Source organism: Rhea americana, unplaced genomic scaffold (assembly GCF_003343005.1).
Source record: "Rhea americana isolate MKP2758 unplaced genomic scaffold, rheAme1 scaffold_65, whole genome shotgun sequence".
NCBI classification, from domain to species: Eukaryota; Metazoa; Chordata; class Aves; order Rheiformes; family Rheidae; genus Rhea; species Rhea americana.
Window position 1 is genome coordinate 1,395,888 of NW_028186812.1, and position 27,774 is coordinate 1,423,661.

General features: G+C 40.7%; 1 protein-coding gene across 2 annotated transcripts in view; it reads right to left on the reverse strand.

Moving 5' to 3' along the window:
* The window catches only part of STARD13 (StAR related lipid transfer domain containing 13), a 305,799-nt gene extending 278,231 nt beyond the window's left edge, over positions 1–27,568 (reverse strand). For both annotated transcript variants that reach the window (XM_085320652.1, XM_085320651.1), the window contains exon 1: positions 27,266–27,568. The gene's annotated coding sequence lies outside the window, so the exon portion shown is untranslated. The remainder of the gene's footprint in view (positions 1–27,265) is intronic.
* Between the last annotated feature and the right edge of the window lie 206 nt (positions 27,569–27,774).

Sequence of the window (27,774 nt, forward strand, 5' to 3'; positions counted from 1 at the left end):
TGCTTTCGTAATGTAAGCTAGTTTCCTGGACAAAATAAGCTATAGAGGCAAAGGAACTGTTTGCTGTAATAACTGAGTCCAGAATTTCTTCCATTAGAATTCTGTTGGTTTAGAGATACGATTTTGCTCGGTTAGCTTCTCTGCTCCTGTTTAATGTAGTTATTTAAGTCACTTCTTCAGATTATATCACGCCAAAGGGCAACAACAGTGGATTAAACCCAGTYGATGATTTGCTCCAAATGACTTTGACCGAATCAGAACACAACAGGCTGCACCTGAGGAACCGGCGTCTGGTTAGACTCACGCAGCCCTGGTTTGGTGTCTTTACGGCTGGGCCATCTAGTTGTGCTTTATAAAGCTGACTAATGTAACTAGGCCTTATAGATATATCATCTACTAAAGCACTGCACAGCAGGATCCTGAACTTGTTTGAAAAAATGCCATTGCTGCATTATTCATTTTATTGACTGTTGTGCTCAGGGAATTAATCGATCAAAACAAAATAAAAAGTATCTGTTTTGTTACTAGCTAGAGGACCCAGCTGAGGAAAGATGAGATTCCCCAGAAAAAAACTATTATGAAGTAGGAAAAAATTACAAGTGTTGAAAGAAAATCTATTTTTATGTACCACTACCCTGAACATGTTGTAGTATGACATGAAAACACATCGTTTACTCTAATTTTGATTTTATTTTAGAATTAGGAATTTTTATTTTATTTTAGAATGTGTAGCAGCCATTTATTAGTATTGATAAAACGTATTTTATGAAATAATAAAAAATTAAATAATTAAAAATAATTTTTAATGTGAATTATATTGAGATTTCTTATTCTGAGAAAATTAACAATGCTGTTTCCTTCCTGAGCTGGAGTAAAATATACTTTAAAATGTTAAAATTTCTTGCAAGATACAAACTATGGCTTCTAATCTGCAGTAGTCCAAACCCATGGGAAAATAATCTCTACTCTAGAGCGTTTACATAGATGGGCAATATAGATTAAAAAAAAAAAGTATTCTAATCCTCATTTTAAAGATCATTCTCTCTGTCATAGATGTYGCTGGCCTAAAGATAAACAGATGAAAGGAAAATGAAGGTTGTTGGTTCAGTCCATCACCAGTATGCCGTGCTTGTACAGGAAGGGGAAGAARCATACAGTACCTATAGAGACAGCCCCAACATTACTTACTGGAGCTACCTGGGGATATTTGTGGAAAGGAAAACCCAGGAGAAGACAAACCCATTGAATTTGGATGGCTAAAATTCTGGCAGTTACAATGAACCTTTTATAGAGGTGCAAACTTAATTTGTGAAACGACCCCAGAAGAGTGTCCAGTCATCCCAGACTTACTCAATAATTAAGATTTGCCTGGTAGTTAAGAACAGACCCTCTTAAGTGCAAACCATGTGACCCATTTTCGATGTTTGCACCAAAGCAAACTGCACATTAGAAGAGTTTTCCTCTCTCCACTAAGAGCAGAGTACAGGATGACGACTGTGATAGGTATCTGTGCTGCCCACATGAGTCGCCCTGGGTCTATCCATGCCAAAACCACACTTGCCAACAGGAGAGCCCCAGACCGGTCTCCTGGGAGCATCTGGGCCAGTGAGGAGCATCACCATTGCTCGAGGGCACCAGCACAGCRCTCTTACACACCGTGAGAAGCAATTGCAGCCTCAGGACTTCGGTGCGGGTCTCTGGAGGAAGTCACAGTTCTAGCCATGCCCTCTTCCCAGTTCACCTACAAGTGCTATGGACTCGAATAGACTAATCAAACATGTTCATAGGATGTTTCCCATAAAAAAAAAATCCTCAGAACGTACACAGAGTGCTGGCAGAGACAATTGCTGTCTTACTATTTTCTTGCACTTCTGGTGGAATAAATAAATCAGCTCTGAGCATTGTTTAGGAAACACGAATGTAGACCATCTAAAATAATAACCTGTCTATTGATGCCCAAGAAATACAACTTAAAGTTCCCATTAATCTTTTATTGGAGCAACCTTTTCATTAGTAATTCATGAAGTAATTGCAAATGAGTGAAAAGAAAGCAGAAGCGGCTACTCAGCTTGCAAAGGAATAGCCAAATGTCCCTGTTGCCTCCGTGCATCCAGATATTTTTTCAGGAATCAGAAGTCTGGTGAGAAGTACCAGCTGCAATTGTGCCTCTGCTTGCACAAACTTATTCAAAGACTTAAAACTAAAACATTGCAAATTAGTGGAGGGAATGCAATTTGGTTTTAAAGCAGTCTAAGTTCACACTTCACATGCTCTAATCAACTTCCAGATTAGTTATTTTATTTTCCCTCCAATATATATACATGAAAAGAGAATAATGGATAATGTCCATTTATGTTAGTATTATATTAGTTTTCTATGTTACAGAATCCTCTATTTTCCAAGCTTTTTCTACCTTTTCAAAATAGCTTTAATCTGAAATAGTTTCTGTCAGTTTTCTGCAGTATTTGCTTTCTTCTAAAGCACCACACCTTAGAAAAAGTCATGCCATTTTGCAAGATCTACAATACTAAATACATAAACTTGCAAAGCTTTTCATGAAAAAAAAAAGYTATGCATTTCTCATAGAGAATCCTTAGATTTTCTCTATTTTTCATGCCAGGAATCTCAAAAGAAATCTTGAAAGAACTCCCCAAAATTGCTTGACAGAATGAAACGTTCAATAACACAGAAAAAGAATCATTTGTGACTGAAAGGAACCAACAGTAGGGTGACCTAATTACACTGAAATACTAATAAATAGACTACTCTATATACTACTAACTTCCACCACCTTGTCCACCAGATTACTGCATATACAGATTAGCCTTCTGCTGAGGGAAACACACTTTAATTTCAGCCCATGACCTCACATTTTACCTTTTCATTGTAGATCCAGGCTTAGTTCTTTATTCGTCCCCTAAGGTATTTGTGCACTATAATTAAATCCCATCTCACCTGCTTCTTTTTCACGGCCCAACATGTTGAGGTCTTGAAGCCATTTCTTCAGAAAAAATATTCTCCCATCGCCTAAATTAGTCTTGTTCCCTGGACTCATTCCAAATCTTCCTTAGGGAATGCACCAAATTACAAATCTCTTGAAAGATTTAGAGGTCCAGYAGGGCTGCACGTGGTGCAGTAATCGGGGGAGGCTGGCTTGAAAGGATATGGCTGGGCAGGTTAAAGTCAATAGAAGTTCAGCTCGTGGAAAGATTAGAGGATCAAGACCAAACAGTTTGAAAGCAGAACACATCCTAAAGACTTTAGCATGGATGCAAGCAGCGTGTATTCAAGTCCTGCATTTAGTGCTACTTTTATTTATCGTTGTGTATATACACTAGGTGATTACACCTGATACTACACCCTTGGCTGGTGTAATTGCTATGGCTGTGGTGAAACCCATGGAGTAACTGCAGTTTGCACTAAGTGATGTGTAGCTGGAGATACCTAAGCGGGCGTATGCTGCTGCAGCAAAGGCAGAAGGAGCTGGGTTGTGGCCCAGGAGGGCCGAGGGTGGCAGAACAAGTCCTCCTGGCTGCTTGGCTCCCACCCAGCTCTCCATGGCCTGGAGCCAGAAGGGTGCTTGGAGCCGAGAGACTTGGCTGGGGACAAGGAGAATCACAGCTGCAGCACCAGCATGGTCTATGCCTCTGTATTCAGCATAAAACAATTCATTTGGRTGCCTAAATGCAAATAAAATACCAGCTAAATAAACTGTAAGTGAACCTTGTCCTGAAAGCAGAAGAAATGTTGTGTTTAACCATGTCTGGTTGTTCAGTGATTGCAGTGAGCACAGTGACAGTTACTGTGATGTACTAGGTTCTTCTGAATAGTCTCTTAATAATAGCTATGTGACAACTCATAAATGACATTTTTCATAAACAACACTTAATAGTGTCAGCTTTACTACATTAGTACACCCATTTCTCTAGTATCTTACTCTTTCAGATATCTGGAGAGTAATGTCTACCTAAGGAAAAAAATACAAACAAAAAAAAATTTGTGCTATTCAGAAGACTTCATTTTTTTTCATCAAAAATGGCGATATCTTTTTCTGTGTGATAGGATAGGCTTAATCTCAATGGGATTTAAAATTTTTAAATAAAAAAATAAAAGTAAAAAGATAGATCACAGTACTTGCCCATTTATCCCATGTAAGTGGGTCTATAAAACAAAGTTATTTTAAAAAAGCAATACTCAAAAGCTTTCAGGGAGTGGGTCACAAAGTTTCTGAAACGTGTTATTCAAAGGTCTTTCCCACAACAGACGGACTTCTTGCACTAGACAGCACATTTCTAAAAACTGTAGAGCTCCATGAATGTTATGTGTCAACAGAAGGAATATTTCTTAGAGTCCTCAAGTGCATAGTCAGTAGACTAGCAATCACTAGAAAATACATATCAAATTCAATACTGCATGTATCAATCATGCCTCCTTTATGAAATACTCCTCCATGGATCAGCTAGTCTTGCGCAGTCTTTATAAAACAATTATATTCTCAAACTTCTAGATTTGCTCTTTTCTTCTATCTTTTATCTTATTTCTCTCTGCGTTTTTTTATTCTTTCTCCTTCCCTTATATTATAGGTGAGATGAAATATAGTGTAAATCAATACTTGTAGACATATTTCTTTCCAGAATCCACACTGAAAAGGTACTCATTTACCTGTGTTCTCTTACATTTGGCAACGAGTTAACTACATTTGATTTTTAAAATGTTAAGGGAAAAAGTCCAGGTAATGAGGCAGGATCAAATTAACGGGACTAATGTCGAAGGGTTAATGTCTTACCAAAATACTAACAACATATGCGTTTTGGTTGTGTCATCCTTCTTCAGTACCAGAACTGGCCTTATTTATATCCCTTGGACAAACACAGAGATAACTGTTGCAACTGAAGACATGATTGGTGGTCACCATCGGTTGTTTGTCTTACAGTAGGACCACAACTGACAGGTTCCACAAATCTCTTGTGAGAAATGGACCCTGTCTGAAAGAGCTTGCAATTTGAACATGCAAAACAAGAGGCAGAAATCTCAAGGTCAAGCAGTAGGTATGTGATAAAGCCAGTAATCACATAGATCCAAATCCTTTTCCTGTTTGGTTTCATTCAAGGACTCTAAATCTTAGGTTATGCCCATAGGAGGACTAGCAGGTAATAAAAATGTTAAGTTAAGGCAGCCAAAATAATTACTGCTAAAATCAAATGGAATATTTTCAGTGATTTAAATAAGTCTTAAAAAGGCTTTGAATAAGCTCTCCAAGATTACCTAGCAAGTCAATGGCAAATGCAGAAATACAGTTTAAGAAGTGTGGACTCGATAACACCACACTCTGCTGGTGAATTGGTTTCACTTCCATTTTCTTTAACGTTGTCTTGTGCTGCTCTCTCCAGCTTAAATATAGGATTTGAAAGGACAAGGGCACAGCTATATGATGTATTAATACTAAGCTTTCTTCCTCTAGGATTTTCTAAAATAATATTTTCATTTCTGTTTGCTAAAAGAAAAGGCTTTATGAGTAAATAATATTTTTTAACAGACAAGAAAACGTGTTCTGTTAAAAGATTCCTATAGTGTATGCACGGACTATTTAAATAACCTTTTCCCCATCTTCTGTGCAATCAGTGCATTTGAATTCTAATGCAACACATTCATGCTAGAACCTGATTATATCCCAAAGCTAAAATCCTGAGTGGCATCAGTCCATGGTATCTGATGGGATTTGCCAAAAAACATGTCAGGACTCCCCTATAGTTCAAATCACCCCATAAATTCTACACTTACACAACACTGGTGACCTCATAGTAAAAGCATGCCTTAACGATCAAGCAAGTGGAAACGTTCAGTAAATACATTGAATGTTTGACATTGTTATCAGTGGGTGTTCCCCGGATCGCTTGTGAAACAACACCAAGATTAATGCAAGGCCAAGGAGTCTCGGCCAAATGAAACCCTTAAAAGTTACTTAAGAAATTTAAATAGACAACAGTATTTTTAAATACTAAAATTCAGCAAAATATTTCTTAGAGAAATACAAGCAAAACAAAAATGTGTTTTTGAACAGTGAGTCATCTTCATTGCTTTGRCTGAACTTATTTTAAGTTGTTTCTAATGACATTACAAAGCTGGCAGAACTATACCAGCTTGAAGAGGAGTTTTGAGAAATTAAGCATTCAGAAATCTGCAAAATCTTTGATAAAATCTGTCAGTCTTTCAACCTCCCAAAAGTTTCTGCCCCCAGTTAATAACTTCATATCMCAACCACCATGCTTGTCACTGCCTTTCCTTTATACCCGTACTAAGAATTAAACCCCAGTCCTGTAAACGTTACACATCCCTGTCTAGGTACCTTATTAGCTCACTGAAGTGACTGGGATGACTCAAATGCTTTAAGCATATGTACAGTGAACATATAGGGCAGGGGCTCAGTTTGAAAATTTCWTGTTAATGTATCTCATATCAATAGGTAAGAGACTTTAAAAAGGCCCATAACTAAACCTATCAACATCAAGAAGTGCAAAACACTTATTTCCTGACCTGCTGGCTGGCACTTGTTCAAAAGCACTGCCTGGTTACCTTGCACTCAAACTACCTCCATCAGATAATTCACATTCATAACCTAGAGAACGTAGATGGAACATCACAAATGACAGATTTGCGATGGCCCGAGCTGAAACAAACTTGCTGCCTAGGATTACAGGTACCTGTCTGACCCTACAGGTTGGCTACAATCCTGTTCCAGGTGGTGGTAAAAATGATGGATTATAATCACATGTGTGTGAGCTACATTACTGAGTACTGAGCTGCACTGTACTACATGTTTTGCCTCCAGGAACATCCCACTTATGTCATTCTTTGTATTTTTCTTTTTGCAGCAGAACATCATAGTTTGTTACCAACATTTAAGGTTTAGGGTGGGGAAAAGGGGGAACGTGCCCCTAACAGAGAAATGTTAGTCTCTGTTATTGTTAAAAATGAAGCATTTAAATCACAATAGTCCAAGGATTCTACAGCCAAAATAATAATAAAAAAAAATAGATAGTAACATTAGCACAAATCTCCTACTTTCCCTCCTTCCCTGTGGAATTCAAAACCTAGCCATGTCAATGAGAGCCCTCACAAATAAACAGGCACGGCAGGAAATGCAATGCAATACACCTCCCCACAGTCCTTGTGTCCTCAGCTATATTATACTTCTTGTGTGATCTTAAGCTAATCTGATGGTCAGACTTTGAACAGTGTTGAAATGCCTAAAAAAAAAAAAAAAACAGATGAGCATTTAAAGGGATGTTCCAAGTACCTAAATAAATTAAGTCCTATTGCAAATCAAGAACATGACTCATTTATGTAGATAGTACGATCTACATATGCCCATTTGCAGCTTTAAGCACAAATACTTTTGCAAATATGGCACCTCATTTCCATTTCTCATCCGCTTCCCTGCATTGTAAAATGCAGGTTGAAATATCTTTACATCAAAAGCATCCTATGAAAAAATTGATGCATGGCAAAAGCTAGTGATGCTTGCTTGCATACTTCTGGAAAGAGCTTGCAAATCCTGGCAGCAAGGGAAAACTTCCTTAGGAACAGAGGGGCTAAGAAACGGATGGGCCGATATTTGTACCTGTGCTGAATCTCAGGACACTGAAGACAAGCCTGATGCAGTTCTCTGGCCTAAGGTTTTTATCTCAGTAATAGCAGTATTTCAGCTAAGGATTTCACACAGAAGACACCTTACTGGAAATAAGTGATACCAGTCATTATATGAGAGATTGTAATGACTCAATAATGATTTTTAATGAGGGTAAAAGGCTATACTGCAATAAACAGAAAAAATGTTTAGTCTATTATAGCCAATGCCAAGGATAAAATCCTCTGCACACACACACAAGCCAGATGCTCACAAGCCCAGCTGCAGTCTCCATTTCACCAGTTTATCTGATTCTTCTTCAGTGAGTAATTGCATCTTGTCTTGTTTCTAATCTAATTCCATCCATTATCTGGGATGGATAATTTCCAGGGATGCAGTACAGGGGAGGGAATGTCTGCAAAAAATAAAAAGCATGCAAATCTATTTTCCAATATATGCAGCCTACAATTCTAATGCCTGCACTTCTTTCATCTGAGCATGTCTGCRTGTGCAAAAAAGAGGAAACTGAGAGGCACAAGCCACTATCTGAACATCCAGCATTTACGCATGCCGCAAGGGAAAGGGGAGTGTATAACCTGCCTTTGGTGATGGTGTGCTGAGACCACTGCCTGTATCCTGACRACCCATGTATTTACTTCTGCTGTGTCTCTGTTTCTTCTCTCATGTTAGATGGGAAGCCTGTCCCGGTTGAGTAAAGCAGCCCTACAGGATCAAATTAACTCGTTTTGGAGAGGCAGAGTTGTTCCCTCTTCAGCACTGCTCTCTCCCCATCTTTATCCCTGTAAAACTGTGTGAGACTGAAGGGTATTTTAGCAGCTTCTCAGTAAATGCCCCTCATTACAGTGTCTAAGGACTCAATATCCAGCTGTTTAACTGGCGCAAAAGAGAAGATAACTCCTTGCCTCTACCAACAGAAGAGCATAAATGCAAATGCAAGGAGTCCTCTTTCCAGAGGCATAAATCAGCCTTTTAAATGCACAGCCTCAAGGGAACTGCACGTGTTATCCSTAAAATCGGATTGTTTATGAAATTGCCTGTTTGTTTAATTCATCAGTGTGCATATGCCCTGCTCATCATAAATCTTAATATGTAAATCACCTACACATGTAGCTTTCAGCCTGTTCCAAACTCTCACTGATTTCCATAAAGGAGACACTAGAGAATCCCCAGTTTMGTCATTAGCGCTGTTTTAAAGGGTATATGCAGAGCCAGTAAGGCGTCTCGCGCACCTCTGCCAACGGCCTCAAGGGCTGCTGCGCGGAGGTGGGTCGCGAGCCCCGGGGGCAGCCGCGGTGCTGCCGCCCGCGCTCCACCATCGCCGTGCAGCACGTGCACGCCTTTTCTGCAAGCCCCCGTCCCGGTGTGCGGGGCTGAGCTGCAGCGCGGGACCCTCCGTGCCCACTGCCGTCCCCAGAGGTGCTCCGGCGGCTGCAGTGCCGGGGGCAGATGCGCCTTTAGGTGCTGCAATGAGGAGCAGATGAAAAAGGAGAGTTTCAGAGCTGGCAGCCTTGGCCAAWGGGGTCTGGCTTGTCCTCTGTACCTTAGCAACACTAGTCCGGCCAAGTCCAAGTACCRAAGCAGACGGCACAGTGCTTTTCTCTCACAAAGAGTTTGTAATGCTGCTTTAAGTGGCTTAAGACCATCAAAGTCAGGATACTGCTGCACTTATTTATCTCACAGAAGGCAGCAGCATGATGGATGGTAAAAAGCAGACAAGTGACACAAAAGCAGCCTGAAGTTAATTTAAAAACAAAGCTAAACATCTGCTCCAAGAACCAGCTTGCTAATGCGTAGATGGGAGCACTACGCTTTGAAACACTACGCAGTGTTTAACCAATACCACACCAGCTGTTAGAAATTTTTGGCGATGGTGCAAATATTATCTGGCAAGTTCTCCTGAGCAGCTGACAAGAAAGAAGAGTGACAGATATAAGAAACAGAAAATGCCAACCATATGGCGTGGATATTATGCTAATGTTTCAGGTGTCAATTGTGTTTAATTTGAGTGCTCAAAATTTATACGGATTTTAATGATTTTATACACAATTACATTTCCATTTCCATATTGTTACAACTATAATTTTGCTACTTAGCAGTAATATAGCCTGCACTAAATTTGTTCACTTAGGAGCTCAGGCAATRTTGCTGTCTTTAAGACTTTAATCCCATTTTTTCACCTCACAGGTGTAATATTTACCCAGCCGAAGAGCTCCCCTGTGCTCAGCTGCACACCCCTGGGATCCAGACTGCCGGACATCGCTGGCTTGTGCAGTGTCATTGGGTTGTTTGGTAAAGCCTGTGAGGATTGCAGCACTCGGGGTGTTTATGGGCATATCTCCAGGAAAGTCAGCGAAGCTGATTTGGTGCCTAAGTCCCCTGTTGATGCTGTATGCTGGAGCACCTGCCCTATGAGGAACGGCTGCGAGAGCTGGGCCTCTTCAGCCTGGGGAAGAGAAGACTGAGGGGGGATCTWATCAATGTGTACAAGTACCTGAAGGGAGGGTGTCAGGGGGATGGGGACAAACTCTTTTCAGTTTTCCCATGTGACAGGACAAGAGGCAATGGGCAGAAATTGAAGCACAGGAAGTTCTGCCAGACCGTGAGGGGGAATTTCTTCSCTGTGAGAGTGATGGAGCACTGGCACAGGTTGCCYRGAGAGGTWGTGGAGTCTCCCTCTGTGGAGATCTTGAAGGCCCACCTGGATGTAACCCTGTCTACCATGCTGTAGGTGACCCTGCTTGAGCAGGGAGGTTGGACTAGATGATCTCCAGAGGTCCCTTCCAACCTTACTGATTCTATGATTGTATTTGCTGTGCTTTTTTAAAGAAAGGGCCGGTTCTTGCCTTTGAGCAGGAAGGATTCCCATGTCAGACCGGACATCTGACTTGAGGCAGTGACGGTAGCTCAAGCATGATGGTTTTCCCTAGGTGACATGACTTTACAGAACATGAGCCACGTCGCAACAGGATTTTCTCCCTATGAAGTGGAAGCAGTGAAGGCAGACCCAGCCTCCTAACCTTCCTGGTGGCTCTGCAAGGCTGTCTTGGAGACCTTTGTGTCTCTGTTACATCATTAAAAATTGGCTGAAGGGTTAAAAAAAATAAAAGTTATCAGCAGTGGAAACATGCTAATGTTGTGATCCTGTCCTCAAGTTRCCTCAGAATATTAGGCTTATATTAGGCAGAAGTTTGGTGATGCAAAAACCCATGCAACAACTGCATAGTGCATCTAAAGCTGTAATTGGAAGTGTAAGAGGAGGATGCAACCTGACAGTGGGGTGTCAAAAGCTTAGGGTAGCTCATTCAATAATATCCATTTGCATAGCATGGCAGCCCTTTCCTAGCACAGAAGTCAATGAGAACATTATTTTTATGCAGAACGCATAGATTTGTTTATTTGGCTATACTGATAACTAGGGCAGAAATGTAACTCGGGAGCTTTGCAGAGTACTGAGTGGTGGCAAAGGCTCAAAAGAAAAAGTAAAACCTGCCTGAAGCACTGGCGTTGTGAATAACTGGCTCACATGGACAGACAAGGCAGAAAAATGCCTGTTTGGAGAGAGCAAACTTGTGTGATGGCTCGTTTTCTTCTGAGGCTGCTTCTACTGAAGTGACTAAAGCAGTACGTAAGACTCGTGACATCTCACTGAGGCCAGGGGAGGGAGCTTAACTGATTGCAGAGAAGGCCAGTACCCCACTGTGTAGTTGTTTTATGGAAGGAATTAAAAAAGAACCTGAGAAATCCTTAACTATGTTCCTAGATCGGGTAAATTACTAGACAACAGCCACTTTGAAGAAAATTCAGATTGCAAGTTTTTTTTTTTTCCACTTGAATCATGCTAAATGAAATGATTTAAAACACACTATTGACAGTCAAATCAACATCAAAAATATGTGCCAGAAATTTCCTTTTCAGTGAACTCCCCTGATAATAACACTTGAGAGCTACAGCAACATCATGGAAAGGGGAAGAGCCAGATAAGGAAAGAGGGGTAATTTCTATTTTCCTTAGATGCAATTCACACTGTCCAGGTTCTTTGGGGGCAGCATGTTCTGGCTTTTTCTAGCAGGCCTTGGAGTCCAGTAGTTCTGGAGACTCTCCTGTAAGCTGTCACGGTGCACTTGGGCCCCTCACTTTACTATCTTACAACCCCCTAATACCAGCTCAGTGCCTGCATACTCCTGACTGCTTAGCTGGTGCTCCTGATTAGCAGCACAGGGCAGAGCGGCTTTCTGAGTATCTTATTTTCCCTGTCTTTCTAAAGGGCATAACTAAATATTTTTGTAAGTACAGTCTGGCTTGTTTTCTCTTTGAAAATCTTTGGGCCAAGTATGCATCTCRTATGTCTTTCCTATACACAGTTCTGCATTCAGAAAAGTCAGCTCAGAATGTTTTCAGAGCAATGTGTAATTCATGCACTCAGTGTTTAGGCTAAGGTTTGGAAACAGCATTTTTATACTCAGTGGAAAGTTTCTTTTGTACTGCCAAAAGTAATAACAATTAGAAGAAAAAACTGTGCCCTCCAATATCTCCCAAGTACTGCAAAGAAAAAGCAAGGGTAACATTCAGGCATGGACAGAAATGAGCAATAAGCCCCATAAATAGAGGTAGGATGCAGCTGCTCCATAGGATGTCTCTGTACTTTCAGTTTAGTACCTTGTCAGCCTTACTGTTGCACCCAAAGATAACTTATGTCCCCCTATGAGATAGCAGTGATTTAAGTTAATCTGTTCCATTTTGCTCTGAAAAGAAGTGGAGTCATCGGCTCTCAGTTTGGATGTGATGACCAACAGTTTTGCTGGTGGCAATGACTGTCGGGTCTATGGTGAAAATAGATGAAAAGAAGTAAGAAATTTTCCAAAGCACAGCAGAAACAGCGAGTGGACGCGGGAGGACTAGGGGAGTCCTGCGGAGACGCCGGCAGGTAGGGCCGAAGGACACGAGCCCTCTTCCTTGTGCTGACATTTACCACTGGGTTGCCTTGGGAAATTTGTTTCRTATCTTTGGATTTCTCTTCCTCCTCCTACCTTTTATTTGTGATCTTTTAAGAGCAAGACTGTCTCTTGCTACATGTTTATACAGTAACTAGCACGATGAGGCCCTGATCTTGCTGCAGACCTCTAGGCACGACTGTAATACAAACGATAAATCATCACCTTGAAACAGGACTGCACAGAGCCATAACTTCTGTCATAACTCACGGCTGAAGTGTCAGCAGCACACAGACACAGGGCAAGGTCGGGGAGACCATTAAGGGTCAGAAGAAGTGAATCCACTCATCAAAAGAGGAGATGCCGAATGTCGTCAAAATATTTTTAATATCTGTCACTGTTGTACCTGTATCAGTTCACAGCTCATTTCCTTTATTGATGCCACCTCCTGACAGCAGAGACATGGCCTGGAAAAGGGTTGAGCCACGTACTCGGCAGAAGATGACAGCAGTCACCAAGGTGCAGTCTACATGGAAACTGGCCTGTGCTGCTGACGGGTCAACAGCTTCTGTACGGCTGCATCCAAGCTGTACTGACTGCACCTAGTCCCAGCAGTGACACTCTGCAGTAGCAACGGGAGCACCAGTSAAAGCCTGTCTTTGCCTTTTAATTACTCACCAGGTTTCCAGACCCGTGTTCGTATCCCTTCTCTTTTTCCCCTCMGCTGGGGAGGAAGGTAGCGTGGTCTCCTGTGCAAGGTAGCACTTGAGACTCTCTCCCTGTGGCGAGTCAGCACAGACGTATGTGAGGCGGTGCCGGCCAGGGAGCTGTACCCCATCAGGTGCTTCTGGGCAGCCTTTGGGCACAGGGCAAATTACGGGCCAACTGCTGCTCAAATCAGTACCCATCAACAACATGCTTTGCAAAAGCTGTCATCACAGCTCTAGAGTTACACATTTTTTCAGTGTCCCCTAACCTGTAGAGGCAAGGAGTCTGGGAGACCCAGAGCATAACAGGAAAGAGGTTGCTGCAGGAATGTAAGGAGCTTACTGTACAAAACCCAGCAGTTATGTCCATTCAAAGCAAGTCAAGTAAGCGTGCAAATATCCTTAAATCTTCTATCTGGCGAGAAGCCACCCTGCGTTTTCAGCCAAAGTGTGATCCTTTGAGAAAAATTAGCTTCAGTGAGCTGAGTATCAAATGAAAATGAAGCACTAGGGAAGGTTCAAGCTAAGGTGTCACTCCATTTAATAAAACATTTTGATCTTGATGAACTAAAGGTTTTACTATATTCCTCTTTGTACCTTCATATGTTCCAGCTAATAATGATCAGTCTCTATCTCATTCCTAAGATTAGAAGTTTCAAAATACTTCTGAAATGTTTCAAGAGAATTTAGTCTTTAAAGTCTTCTCTGCTGTAGGCCTCTGAAGGCTGGCTTGTTTGTCATGTTGGTTTAATGACATACCCAACAGCGAATATTATTGTATATCCAGTTATGATTATCTTGTCAGGAGCTTCCTTARGTGCTCCTGTTTGCCAGATGACACCACTTTTTAGACAGACAATAAGAACAATAAGAAGCTTTCTTTCAGMATCCATCTCACTTTTAAAAATTTTAAACATGATGTTGTGTATGCTAAAGGAAACTAGATTATTTTTCAATTATATTGCCAAAATCGTGCATACTATGGAAAGAAAAATCACTTCCAGATTCAGATCCTGCTGTTTCAGTAATACCAGATGAACTCCTCCATCTTTGTGGAGTAAGTCTCCATAATTCAGATGAGAATTGGCCCAGATATCTTTGACTGGCAGAGCTGACAGTGTAAATCAGATGAACACAGAGAATTAAAACAACAGAACAGGAAGGAAGAAAGCAGGCAGAGCTGAGGAGTAGCATCAGATAAAGGGGATGTGGAACAGATGTGCTCAGACCTCGAAAGGATGCGCTCTGGCGTAAGCAAACCAGACAACAGTGCCGGAGGCAGCTTTCTCTGGAGAGCTAACTGGTAGTAAAGCACTTCAAAGAAGAATTTGAATTCAGAGAATATGCCATAGTCAATATGATAACACATGCACTAGGCAGAGGGAGAGAGACAAGGGAAGCCAGAGTACAGAAAGATCCAGAGGAAGAAGAGGACAAAAAATATTCAAGCCACTGGCAGGGCAGAACAGAAAGCAGAAACCTGGGAGTGTGCGGGAACCAGATTTGGGAAAGCCAGACACTACCTTGAAGGCAAATGGCAGATCAGTCTTCCTAAAGAAAGTTATTCAAATAATTTGGCCCTCCCTGAGGCATGATGCAGTTGGGCTACTGATATGCTTGCAGTTAGGTGCAACGTCACAAAATGTTGCTTGGTTAGTCTCTTCTCCGTCACTGTACTGCTGCTGTGATAAGGTGGCCACCCACAAGACATCACCAAAACGACTCCTTCTTTCTGGACTGACTATGCCTATATCTTGCTGCCTTAAGGCCAAATGCTGGCCATGTTAAGCTACCAACACTCTTGGCATCCCATCCTCAGTGCAATATTCAGCTGTCCTCTGAACATTTAAGACAATTCAAAATGTATCTGTTCTAATCTTGGTTTCTAAAGATCAACTCAATGTCCTCTTCCATCCTCCTTACATATGAAGACAAGTAGTCTTCCTTGTAAGGCCTTCCCTTTCCAACTCACCTTATTTATCAAATCCTATGGTATGCAAGACTGTCTGTGGACATTTTGCGCTGTAGACAGTAGCGACTTCAATTTCCAGTCTATCTGCTTCTCTTGCTTTCTTTCTATTCACAGGTAGTTAATACAGTCTGATCTTTAAAATCTCTCCTTGAAACCTACTTCTGTGTCCCATAGTTTTGTGCTCATCTGCCATTGGCTAAATGAGTGACTTTTTTTGCTTCATCTGCACTTAGGTTTTTTTGTTTGTTTGTTTTCATTTTATCTCCCCAACCTCGGCTCAGTCAAGTCTGGGACAAGGTAGGCTGTGAAACAGCCTGGCTGCCAGTGCCACCRCTGTGCAGTGAGCAAAAGTCCTCCTGACACAGAAAGTTTTGTCTAAGGGCAGGGCTAGGGACTATTTTCTCTCACAATAGTCATCTCAAGGAAGGCTAGAAGACATCTGTTGAATGTTGAAGGTAATAGCCCTGACCTCCATTTGCCCTTCATCTTTCCAGCTGCAGAGACCCACCCCGATGTCTCATTAACAGTGTAAAACAACAACAACAACAAAAACTATTTTGTTTTCCCACCTCCAGCCAGCTGCAGAGCCTGCCCAGCCATAAGCCACACCTCTTGGTCTCCAGAGTCCTAGCGCTGGGAAACCTACCAACAACCTTCGYTTGTAATCTGCGAAAATCAGCAATTTCCACTGTACTCTGTCCCTCTCAGCTGGCTTAATCTGGGATCAGCAACTGGGAGAAATGATATGGGCTGAAGTCATGGCAAAAGAATGCAAGAGAGAGAGAGCTGCTGTGGCAGAGGAAAAGSTTATTTTGTTTCTAAGCTATATTGCCATTTTAAACGAAGCCTAGCATCCCAATTCTGAATTCAAGGATTTCTATTTCTTTACTGCACTTGCATACAAGGCTTGGATTCCTCAGGAGGCTTTCCTTGGCTGGCTCAGCTGAGCAAGCCCTTGAGCTAACTCAGACCTAGAGCTGCTAGCCAAATAACATGTCTGGGATGAGCTGGCCTCTTTGGCTAAGTTGGCCAGAGACATCTCACCTGCAGAAGAAAAGAGATGTGGGATATACTTAAGGGTGCAACTCTTYCAGGAGAATTAGGTTAATGGATTCTAACTGTCATGCATGTTTTCTAAGTCCTGCCTTACTTCTGAGGGCTTCATGTTCCAGTTCTGTTCCCATAGTGTCTCCTACACATGCTAGTTACAGTAACTGGAGGAAAGACATAGCGCTAGCCAAAGCATGGGGAATAAYGTTCTCTCAGCTCACAGTCACATTTCCTCAGTGTTCCTCCATCAGGCAATCTGATGGAGAAAGAAGAAAAGAGAATGGGAGTTAAGCCCTCCCATTTACCTCATAGCTKCATCCACCACTGACAGGTATTGCCTTATTTGCATCATTTCCTTGGCAGTTTGGACGTTCATCATCAGATGTGATCCCACACCGATGCCAGACCTCTGCAATGCACTTAGAGGCAAAGACCAAGAGTTCCCAGGCTCTGCTCCCACTGAGGCCGGAGGCAAAACTCCCATCAGCCTCAACATATAGCAGGACACAACCTCAAAGCATAACTTCTTAAACATTTTGGAAAAAATATAGACTGACAGACATAAACTCTAGTGAGAATGAAAACTCTGTGAAGCTAGTTTCAGGGAAATACTTGGCCATATCTGTAATCTGGGGATTGATTAAAAAATGAAAAGTTTCATTGACTAACTTCTACCAGGTCTAAAACATAACAGGGTATTAAAMACACAATCCAGAAGCTGCAGAACCTGACAGAGACATTGTTCTCCCTGAGCATTTGGTAATATCACATAATTAAATAGCTAATAAAGTCAGAGTTATTGCTAAGTAGATGGATACCAGCAATACTGAAAAGGTAACTGCAGATTTCTATCAAAAAAATCTTGACTCAAAATATTTATGCTYAGATTGAAGCTAATATGCTGGTCTCAGGGAGAAAGTATTTTGGTCACTATTAAAAGGTTTCCAATTTGCTCTGCAGTAATGGCTTTCAGTTACAACCAATTTCAAATGATATGTTTTCAGATTGAATTTCATGTTTTCTTTTTTCAAACTAAAGTCTCTCCAACTGTCACATGAAACTATTTATTCCATTAAATTGATAGTCATCATGTATTCTTTTTTTTTGGCAGCATGGGGATCTGCATCCTTAGGTTGTTTATTTCCTTTGCTCCTTCACGGGCATTGGTCAGTTGGGATATCCATATATCGCTAAAGTTGCATAGTAGTAAGAAGGGGTCAAATGAATAGAAAACAGTATTAGGGATGCATGTAAGAAAACTGCAGAGGAGTCCTGAATACACAAAATAATTCATTTACATCTTTGGTGATAATTCAGCCATTTTTTTTTCTACTGATCTTTTAGATTCTTGGCACTCTTCCTGTGAGGGCCATTAGAAAACCAARGTATTTTTTATGTCCTCCATACACGATTCCTTTAGCTAGTTCACAAGCTGCAGCAAAAAAAAGTTCTTTACATCAAAGAAAATATCCCATTTTCAGGAGGAGCACACAGTAGAGCTTGTATTTTCTCTGAGGCTAAATTATCTCTACTTGTGATTATTTCTGCCTGGTTTATAAAAGTCTGAAAGATGTTTATTTCCATTTAATTGACTGAAAACATATCACATCCTACTGCCCCTGCCTCTTTTGCTGTGCATTTCTTGATATCAGCTCCTATGTCTGCTTTACCTACACCAAACCYGACCTTAACACACTTTTCCCCCTTTGAAGTCCTCTCTTTATGCCCATTTCTGTTGTAAAACTAGTAAGGAATTAGAGGGTAATGGCTCGAATGTAGAGCAATCAAAGTATTTTAAAAATATACAAATAAAATATGCTATTGCATTCTACTTTCTGAACATTTGGGTAGTGCTAGATTTGTTAGCTTGAACATTTCTGAGGGAAAGGTGAGAGTTTAGGGATGTACCTATGGCACCTGAGCTGGAAGAAGAGCACTGAGGACCAGCATGCTCCCGTAGCAGATCTGACTGCCTGATAGCACCTATGGCTCCAGCATCAGCTTCTGCAGAGWAAAAGGACAGCCCATGTTCATCCAGCCTGTATGCTCCTCCCTGCCTTTGTGTGGGAATTACCATAGGAATTTGGAGGGCTTGGGGTTGTGCTTTGTCTGAGACCAATCTCTGAAATGTATATGGAGGTGGCTGTGACTGCAGTGGCATAGGTGGCTTAACCTGCTCYGGTATTCTTAAGAAATGCCCTCACAGATTCCATGGCCACACATAAAGTCCTCTRGCAAAACACATATGATACACCTGGAGCTCTGACCCTGCAGGAAGATCAGGCCAGTGCTCAAGAGGAGATTGCTGCTGTTCTATATCATGCTGTTTGGATGTAAAAATAGTCATGATCCAAAACATGAGCAGGAATGTCCTTAGTTATCCTTTATTCAGAAGAAGATCAGTCCTGTGAGCTATCTGTAAGTAAAGGATTCCAAACCTTATGGAAGAGCTTATGGCACATATCTGTAAGGACAGTCTTCGAGTGTGCAGGATCCAGGATGTTTTGGATGTACTACAATCCATATTAAATCACTTATTTGTCTGCCTCTGAATAAAGTTGCCAGGTAGGGTCAGGGTTAGGTTTAAGCCAGAAATCTGCATCAAAAYCTCAATTTTCCTGACAGTTTGAGGAGCCTTGAGGAGCTTTTTGTATTGCCAGCTATCAAAAGAAATCCTAGCTGCTAGATGTAAATCCTGCTTAGGGTTTCAAGTCAATTACATTTGATGCTGTGGTTGGATCTAGGGTTTTGTTTTGGTCCCATTTCTAGTGAAGTTTGAGTGTAAAAAAGAGTATTTTGACCTCTATTTACTGCACTGACCATCAGCTAGCTAGATCTTTTGTTCCTACTGTCAATGATGATTACAAATTGGAGACAGAAATGACTATTGTGGTTGTAACTGCAGTGTTTTTTATAAATAGCTAGATGCAGAAAAAAGGCAATTTAAGTTTCAYTGTGAGCGATATTCAGGCCTAGAGTTTCCTAATGCACAACTCATAGCTGCTTAAATTGTAGTCATTACTCTCATACTGCAATACTGTTTGTCATGATAAAGGGAAATTACTTTTCTGTCCATTACTTCTGCAAGATTAGTTAATTTACATTTGAAAAGGGTATAGAGCAGCATCTCAATTCCATAGAGATGTTTCTCAAAAGCATTTGGGAACTTAAGGTCTGGGGGAACAAGTAAATGGAAGCCAACTTCAAAATTAAAAAGAGGACAAGATGTACATTCCAAGGCCTTTGTACCCCAATGGACAACAGCAATGAAGAGTAAATATATCACTTGCAGACTGCTAACTTCAATGTTTCAGAAAATTGTTTTTACAACCTGGAGGAGGAATGCTTCTCTCYGCTTCAATACTGGACAGACAAGCTGGCAGCACTTTGAAATCCCTATTCCTGATCATATATGAGTTGCATATGCAAATAATCTATGTAAAATATAGCTCAGTTGCTTAGAGCATGGTACTGCCAATATAAAGGTTGTGGGTTCAGTCCCCATATGGGCTATCCTGAGGGTTGGATTAGACGATCTCCAGAGGTCGCTTCCAACCTTACRTTTTATGATTCTATGAAAATATCCTACCATTTGAGATCCTATTCTCATCCGTCTTTTAATATCTACATTTTTGTTTTATTCATGTTTGGATGATAGACATCCAGGGCCAAAATCATGAGGAGGAATGTCACCTAAACATTTTTACTGACTTTGAAATTCTGGGAGAGTTTTAGCATGCCTTGAATATRCACCTGAGGCATCACAGCTCCTGATCCTAGCAGCATAATATAAGGTGTTGAAGTTTTGCACCTAAGTTCTTCAGCGAGGTGATGGAGTTGCTCTGAAATGGTGCCCAAGGTGCAATGCAGGGTTTCTCCACTGTGCCTGAGAAGCTGCTACATGAAGGAGTGCTGGATTTAGTACTCTAAGTGGACAGGCCGGGTTTCCACCTACTTGCACTCCTGTGGTGGAGTAGGTCTGTTTAAAGCACCTCTAAGCTGAGGTCAAAGGTTTTTTTTTTTTCGTGAGTGAGCACAACCTGTGAAGTATAGATGCGCTGTGTAAGTGTACTACCACTGCCTGTGTGCAGCTAGGACAACAGAGCCTAACGTCTAGGTGTTACTGCAAACAAAATGATGAAAGCATAGACTTGTCAGAATATGTTGATACTGATCAATGTATGATATGCTGATCATACATTGGCATCACAGTTCCCATGGCATTTTGCAATATTTTAGATGTTAACCCTTGCCAAATTCCAGTAAAGATAGTCACATTCCTCCTGCCCACGATTGCTCTCCTGAAACARCATGGGATAGATTATCCTTGTCTTTTCTTTCAAGCCTAAGCTGTGTATAGCGGTACTGTGCTTCGTGCCAAATGTTTCAAAGGCAGAAATTACGCAGAAAGGAGTTCTCTGAAGAGTTTACAAAGTGTTTGAGGGCACCTCAATTATATATTATCTCCATTCCCATTAGTTTTAGTGCACGTGCAACACTGCCAGACCCCAAACTTCTAAAGTCCTAAGCCGGACTCTCTGCTCCAGCCACACTTTACACAAAGTGTTTGAAAGTCATGGAGGTTTACACTTCCTTTAATTATTGCATTTCAATTGCCTGGATTTTCTTTTGAGATGCAACTTCTTGGTTAACATAAAGGCTAGACTCCTACCTTACAAAAACAGAAAATCCTCATTTGTTTCCAAGAATCGGTGTTTTAATACAAAATGTCAAATTTAATAGAGAGTATCAAGTTCTGTTGACTCCATTATAAAATGGTAAAAGTTGGCAATACTGAATAAGCAACAAATAAAAATAGGAAATACTAAGTGACTATTAATACTAATTAATTAAAATAATTAATACTAATACTAATTAATACTAATTCTCTGCCTTTCTTCAGATGTAGGTGCCATAGATGTAGGTGCTGTGTTATCAGTAATAGATTCTTTTGCTTCAGTTTGTCTGATTTCCTGTGTTTTAACTTTGAAAATCTCYGGTTTTTAGAACAGCTGTCAGAATACCTCTGCCCTTTCAAAACAAAAGCACTTCTCAGGAGCTTGTGAATGTGTCYATGTGTCTCTCCTTTTACTGTACTTTATCAGAAGAATTTCTTAAATATACAGGTGAATCAAACTACACAGCAACCCTCTAAGAGAGCATCTCCATTACTAGATACTTGTGAAAGCACCTGAGGCATAGGGAAGCTAACTGACTTGCCCACACAAGAAGGCTGTAAGAAATCCATGAAGAAAACTCAGACCTCCTGACTCCTACTTCTKTACTAGCCATTAAAACTAAGTTTTTTTTCTCCTCTCTTGAATAAAGCTTTGAGTATCTTGGAAATTGTTTTTCAATTCTAAAAGCTGGGAATGTTTTTGACATGCTATTTAATATATCTGTGTATATACAGACACATATTTATACACATATACATATGGACCCTACAAATGGTATTCATTTAGAAGTAGAAGGATTTTTTTCACTGGATTCTTTTTMCTGATTGTCAGTATTTTTCTTGTGATTGAATCCTTGGTACATGCACCTACACTACCTATATGTAAAGATTTAAATAGTGAAAGTAAATATTAACAAAACCTAGATGTTATAAATTTGTATCAATATATACATATATATACATAGGTATATTTACATATGCACATATACAAGCTGTGTGGGGCTATGCAACCATTCGAGGATAACACTGTGTAACAAACAAAAAAAGAATGACTTTCCTAGCATGAAGATACCTTGGATACTGAAGAGAAGGAAAGGAAACAAATGAATTTGCTATGATGGATGGGTAGGTAGAAATATTTCAATGAACAAAGCAACCTTTAAATAAATTGCATTTTGAGCATCCTCCTCCGACTCTGTGAACAGAAGGCCTAGCACAACAGCAATTTTGGGGACATTCGCTCTAGTGACTACTCTACTCATTYGGGTCCAAAAGCCGTTCTCGGAAAGTTACAAATTCGTTAGCTCTCTGTACAAGTGGAGCACATCAAGGTAAGAGATGTCAAAATGTTGCTAACCCATTATGAGCTTTGAATTTACTTCATTAGAGAGCAATATATATAGATTGGGTTTTTAAAAGTTTCAGCTTGAAATTATTACAGAAGGCACACAAAATGTTTACCAGATTTTTTCCCCCTTTGGCCACACTGGAATATTAGAGTCAATCCCACTTSCTTGCTCACACACTTAAGTCTTTAAACTCATCCTATTTATAATGTGCTTAATTCCTCCAKTCATGTCATAGCAATAATAAGCCAGGGAAAGGACTCTTAGCCCTTCCTCTAGAAGGACAGACACATCTTAAACTATTTGAGTTGCTGCCTCTGTAAGACTTGTAAGCTGCTACTCTTCAGCATTTGCTCGGGAAGGACATAGCTTTTTAAATTTTTTTCAGCTATGTCTTTCTTGCTCACAGACTCTGGACATGTGCAAGCCACACTCTGTGGTCAAGAAGCTAGTATTTTTCTGCTGGCCAAAGTGCAATTTACACTACTGTAATTTCAGGATAATGTGACTAAACAGGTTTTAAATGATGTAGAAAAATTCAGTTACGGCTGTAAAGGTTTTAGCATCAATTGCTTTAGGTCCTCTAAGTTTTGGGAGTTCTGCCTTTGGATGCAGGGGACCTTTCCCTCACTTCTGCCTGGGCTGAACCCTGCAGTAGRCTGGGAGAGCTCGTGGCCTGGGTTCCTCGGCGGTGTGCCTCCCTCCTTCCCCTGTGCATCCCTCTTGCAGCTGTGTGAACCCTAACGATGTGGCTACCTTTGGCACATGCATAGACCTTTTTTTCTGAGAACCCACAACCAGCAATTTAATTAAGGTAATTTAATTTGTCTTCAAAACAATGTATTATGCATTAATTAAGGTAACTTAATTTGTCTTCAAAACAAAGTATTATTCATTCTCCCCAAGGCACAAAACTTAGAACAAAGGGTAACAAACAACATCAAAGGTACGTGATTCTTACTCATACCTTCATCTTTCCCTTTGCCAGGTTTTGTACTTTCTCATTTTCAGCTTCAAGAAGCATTTTGTGTACTACTTTTTTTTTTCCAGTGTGTTTTCCCTTGCCCGTAACTCCCTTTCTTTCATGCAGGCTTTGAACAGCTTCTTCCAGGTCACTGGAGATCCCCACTGCACAAAGATTTTATGATACTATAATGTTATACTTCTTCTCAGGCCTTGCAAAACAATAACATTACAAGCATTGCAGCGAAGACCTCTCTTCTGTCCACCAACCTACCAGACTTTAAGCACTTTTTCAGATATGCTAGGCCACAGCTTCTCTTTTTCTGCTTCCTCCCTTTCACAATCCTTACTGACTCAACTATCTAACATATATCCCATCTCACAAATGCATAYATGGAAACAGACTATTCATTACAAAAATCAGATGGATATTTTTCTTCTTTCTTACTGTAACGATGTATTCCAAGGTAAGAACTTGTCATATATTCTTGTCATCAGCATCAAATGCAACAGAATAATCAAAATGATAGTGAGTTTACTCACTTCATAAATCTTAATAAAAATTTTATAATTAGGATGCATACATCATATGAATATTTTGTGTTACAGGTAAACCATATGTTCATGCAGAAAGAATTGTGTACATAATAATTTTGGAGTAATAGAGTGCTATTATGCAGAGCTTGTCCACACTGCAGAAAAATACCTGAGTAATGATAAAATACACTTCAACAGAAACTATTTTAGCTGCAGTGGTGGTGAGTCTTAACTTCATATAATCCTCAGTAGAGTGATGGATATAAATATATATCATTCTAGGAATGTGTGTATTGCCATAGTAGAGTAGGGACCTCTCCCTGCCAGCTTAGTGGGTGGTTTTTTTTTTTTTTTTTTTTTTTTTTGGTGATGCTGAATGTTTAGAGACACAAGTGTCACTGCTAATCCATCCAGCAGGTAGCACTTGTAGGGAACTCCTTAGAAATCAGAGCATATCATTTCTGTTTCCTATTCAGAGGAACCAGGAAACCAAAATCACCCCAGATCCTAATGCAGAGTCCTCTCTCCAAGCTCAGGCATTTCTTTCCTAGCTTTGGCATTTCGAACTAGCAGAGATGCCTTGTCATTGGCGCATATATCACCAAATTCAGTTTGTTAGCCTTTCTCTGATCAGCGATAGCATTATAGGCCGCCTCTCCCATCTGAAACACAGCCAATCTATTCCTTTGGGATAAATTTCACAAGATAGGATAAAGTCTCCAGATAGCCACACAAAACCTCTGCTGTCTTTAGGGCAGCAACTCCGGGATATCCTAGCATGCAGAACAGGGAAATTGAAGCCGTCATTAGGAAACCCCACCTTAGTACAAAATAATCATGTTAGTCTCTCCACGACATGGACCTGGGAGTTATTTTGCTGTGTAGATGGCTATGGGAACAATGTGGTTATCATCACAAAGCAGAAGAGGAAGCAAAACTTTCTTCAGGAATCTGGAAGCAGCTTCGAGGAGATCTCAGAATACCACAGAAAGCAGCACTTTCACAGCAAGGACAAAGCTTCCTGAAACGTTACCAGTGAAGAATAGGAACAGAAAGAAGGAAAATTTGAATAATACATGCACTTTATTGATTGAGGTATATGCCCAAGGTTTCGGCAAGGTATGACAAGAAGCAGTTGAATTTAGCACCTTTATGCAAAACTGTGCATGGTCTGAAGACACAAAAATGAAGGAAGATTGGCAGAATAGAGATGACATTACATGTTTCATCTTTTCTTTTGGAAGAAGCAAAGATGGAAGGTAAAAGCACGACTGGGTGCTCACAGCATGATAGCAGTACTTCTCCTAGCAAAATTTGTAGTTGCAGTGTCTCTTTGTTTACCTCTTTAGCCTAGCCTGGCACAGATGCCAGCTGGATATATAGAGCCACATTCCAATTCCAGTCACACTGGAACGAATCCAGGGTAATGTCATTGACTTCAATGAAGTTATTCTTTATTCATACTTGTGTAGCTAAGAATCTGTCCCATTGTGTGTAGGTAGTACTTGCTAGCAGAGAAAACACTGTCAAATTAAGGGAACAAAAGAACGAGACCATATCACAGGAAGGGGAAATATTTTACATCATAAGGGTTATAGAGACCCTTCAGTTTAGTACTTTATTAGCATTTAAAAGACATGAAACTGAAAAGCTTTTCTGTGAGTTCTATTACTTGATTTTTTTTTACACTAATTTGCTATTGGAGAAAATAGAAAGAAAAATGACAGAGAGAGATTTGATTTTAACATTGTTGAAATAAAAATACTACGATTTGTTCAATACAAAATACTAAAACCTTATACATTCTTTAGCAGTTTGGGTTTAGACTTCTTCCATTGGGGATTTACTCCTCACATCAACTAGGAGGGGCTGTCTGGCTGAAATTTGTTGATTTTCATGATTTTCTCTACAGGAATATTTTTGTTACAGCACCAAATCCAGCTTTTGGAAAAACATTGTGCTTTGGTTTAGTAGGCAAAGTCAGAGTTTCCCTGCCATAGGGATAAAAAAAGGATGGAGGAAAGGATTGAAAGGAAGAGAAATTATGATCACTATATTATTTCAGATAAGCTCAGATTCACTCAGTGAAACGCTGTAGATCTGACTTCAGAGATCCCAGTGCTGTAACAAAAACTTTGCAACCACAGGATACAAGAGCATCAAGATGATACAGGTTTACCATAGCAGCTCATTTGGTAAAGAAATATTGACATTTACTTTGTACCAGGCAATGAATTGAATTGCCTCTTTCCCAACTGTATGAAGTTAGTACCTGCTCCATGTTATATTCTCCAACTAACTCAACAGGAATTCAACTCTATACCCACATCTCATTTGGGTGATTTCTTTTGTGTTGCTGCATGATTTGGAGGTGCCCAGATCCCAGATGATGTTATGTACTTGCCAAAGCACAGAAGTATGAAAGTGGTCACTTTTTATGGAAAATACATGTCAAGTTAGGAAGGTTGCTGAACTGTTTTGGGTAGTGGGAGAGAGACTTGGAATAACCTTATTTGGATTAAAAACTTCATAAAAGCACATATCTCAGCTTTATTAACACCCTAATGAACCAATAAAAGCTGCAAAATATAGCTCTTTTTACTCAAGGTAAAATAACCTTCTAGGATCATATTGGTCATTGGATAGTTCCCACAGGGACCTGAAAATGTCACAGGTCTGGAGTCCCAACTGCTTGCTTAGTGTTACTGGCTTGGACTCTTAAAGTGGGTATCAGCCCCTTGAGCTCTCCTAAGGCAAACTATTTCATTATTCATATTTAAATACATGCAAGGAAGAGTAGGTTATTAATGTTTCAGCTACTGCGGTAATTTTCCTGTGCACTAATAAGCAGTATGTAACTATTTGTTTAAAATTATTTCTATAAATCTGCATCATAGTGGACCCTATTTCCCCACAATCGTCATTAATTGGCCAGCTTGCTAGCACCTGATACCAACAGATTTTTCATCTAGTGAGTGCAGTGCCACATAATGGTAAGAGCAGATTTTAACCTAATCCCTCTTCATACACAAGCAAACACCAAATGACGCTCATGACAAAAACACATAGACCAGCCTGGCATGTGCTGCTGTCTCCCAGGAGATCCTCCCTCAGTGCAGCTAGTCCTGCTCACACGCATTTTCCACTGGCATAGATAATTTGAAGCCATTTCCATCTAGACTAATTGCATTCACTGAAAAGAGCATCCTCTTTCTCAGTATACATTTATTAGTCCAGCCGCAAATGCAGCTAACACTTTGTGAAGTTTTCCAAAGCAATAATTATTTCATCCTAGGAGAATTTGCAACAGCTTGTTTGAAAATGAAAAGTTATTATGCATATACATATATATATACACACTTCATGCAAAGTTGCACACTGAAAGAAAAAATAAACAAAGTAGGAATTTAACTGATGTTTAAATTCCACTCACAGTTTTGAAGTCTGAGCATAAAACTTCTTGCTTTGCAGTTGTAGCTCCAGGCTGTGTGGAAAGATAATGCAGTCCATCAGATATCCTGGTTTTGTTTTCTTGCATAAAAATATAATCTGTCACAGGCACAGGAGCTGATTTCCAAGGACCAGCCCCTTCTGCCGAGCACGCCAATAGGAAGACCTAGGGAGCACATGTGGCGAGCAGCTTCCCYGCAGCCTGTCGCAGGCAGCGGAGGCTCTTTGTGACCGAGGTGCCGCGTTAGCGCCGCCGGCGCCGAAACAAAGCGCGGCCGCCGCGGCCGGGGCTGCCCCGCTCCTCGCCCTGCCTGGCCCGCCGCGGCGGCAGGGCTGCAGCGAGGCTCCCACCTTCGCCGGGCGAGCCGGGAAGGCACAGCCTTTCGCAGACCGCGGCCGGGCCGTTGTCCCAGCGGAAGAAGCCCCGAGCGCGCCAGAACCTGAAGCCAAGGACTGCGYGCTCCTTCTTCCCCTTTGGCTTCCCTCTGCAAG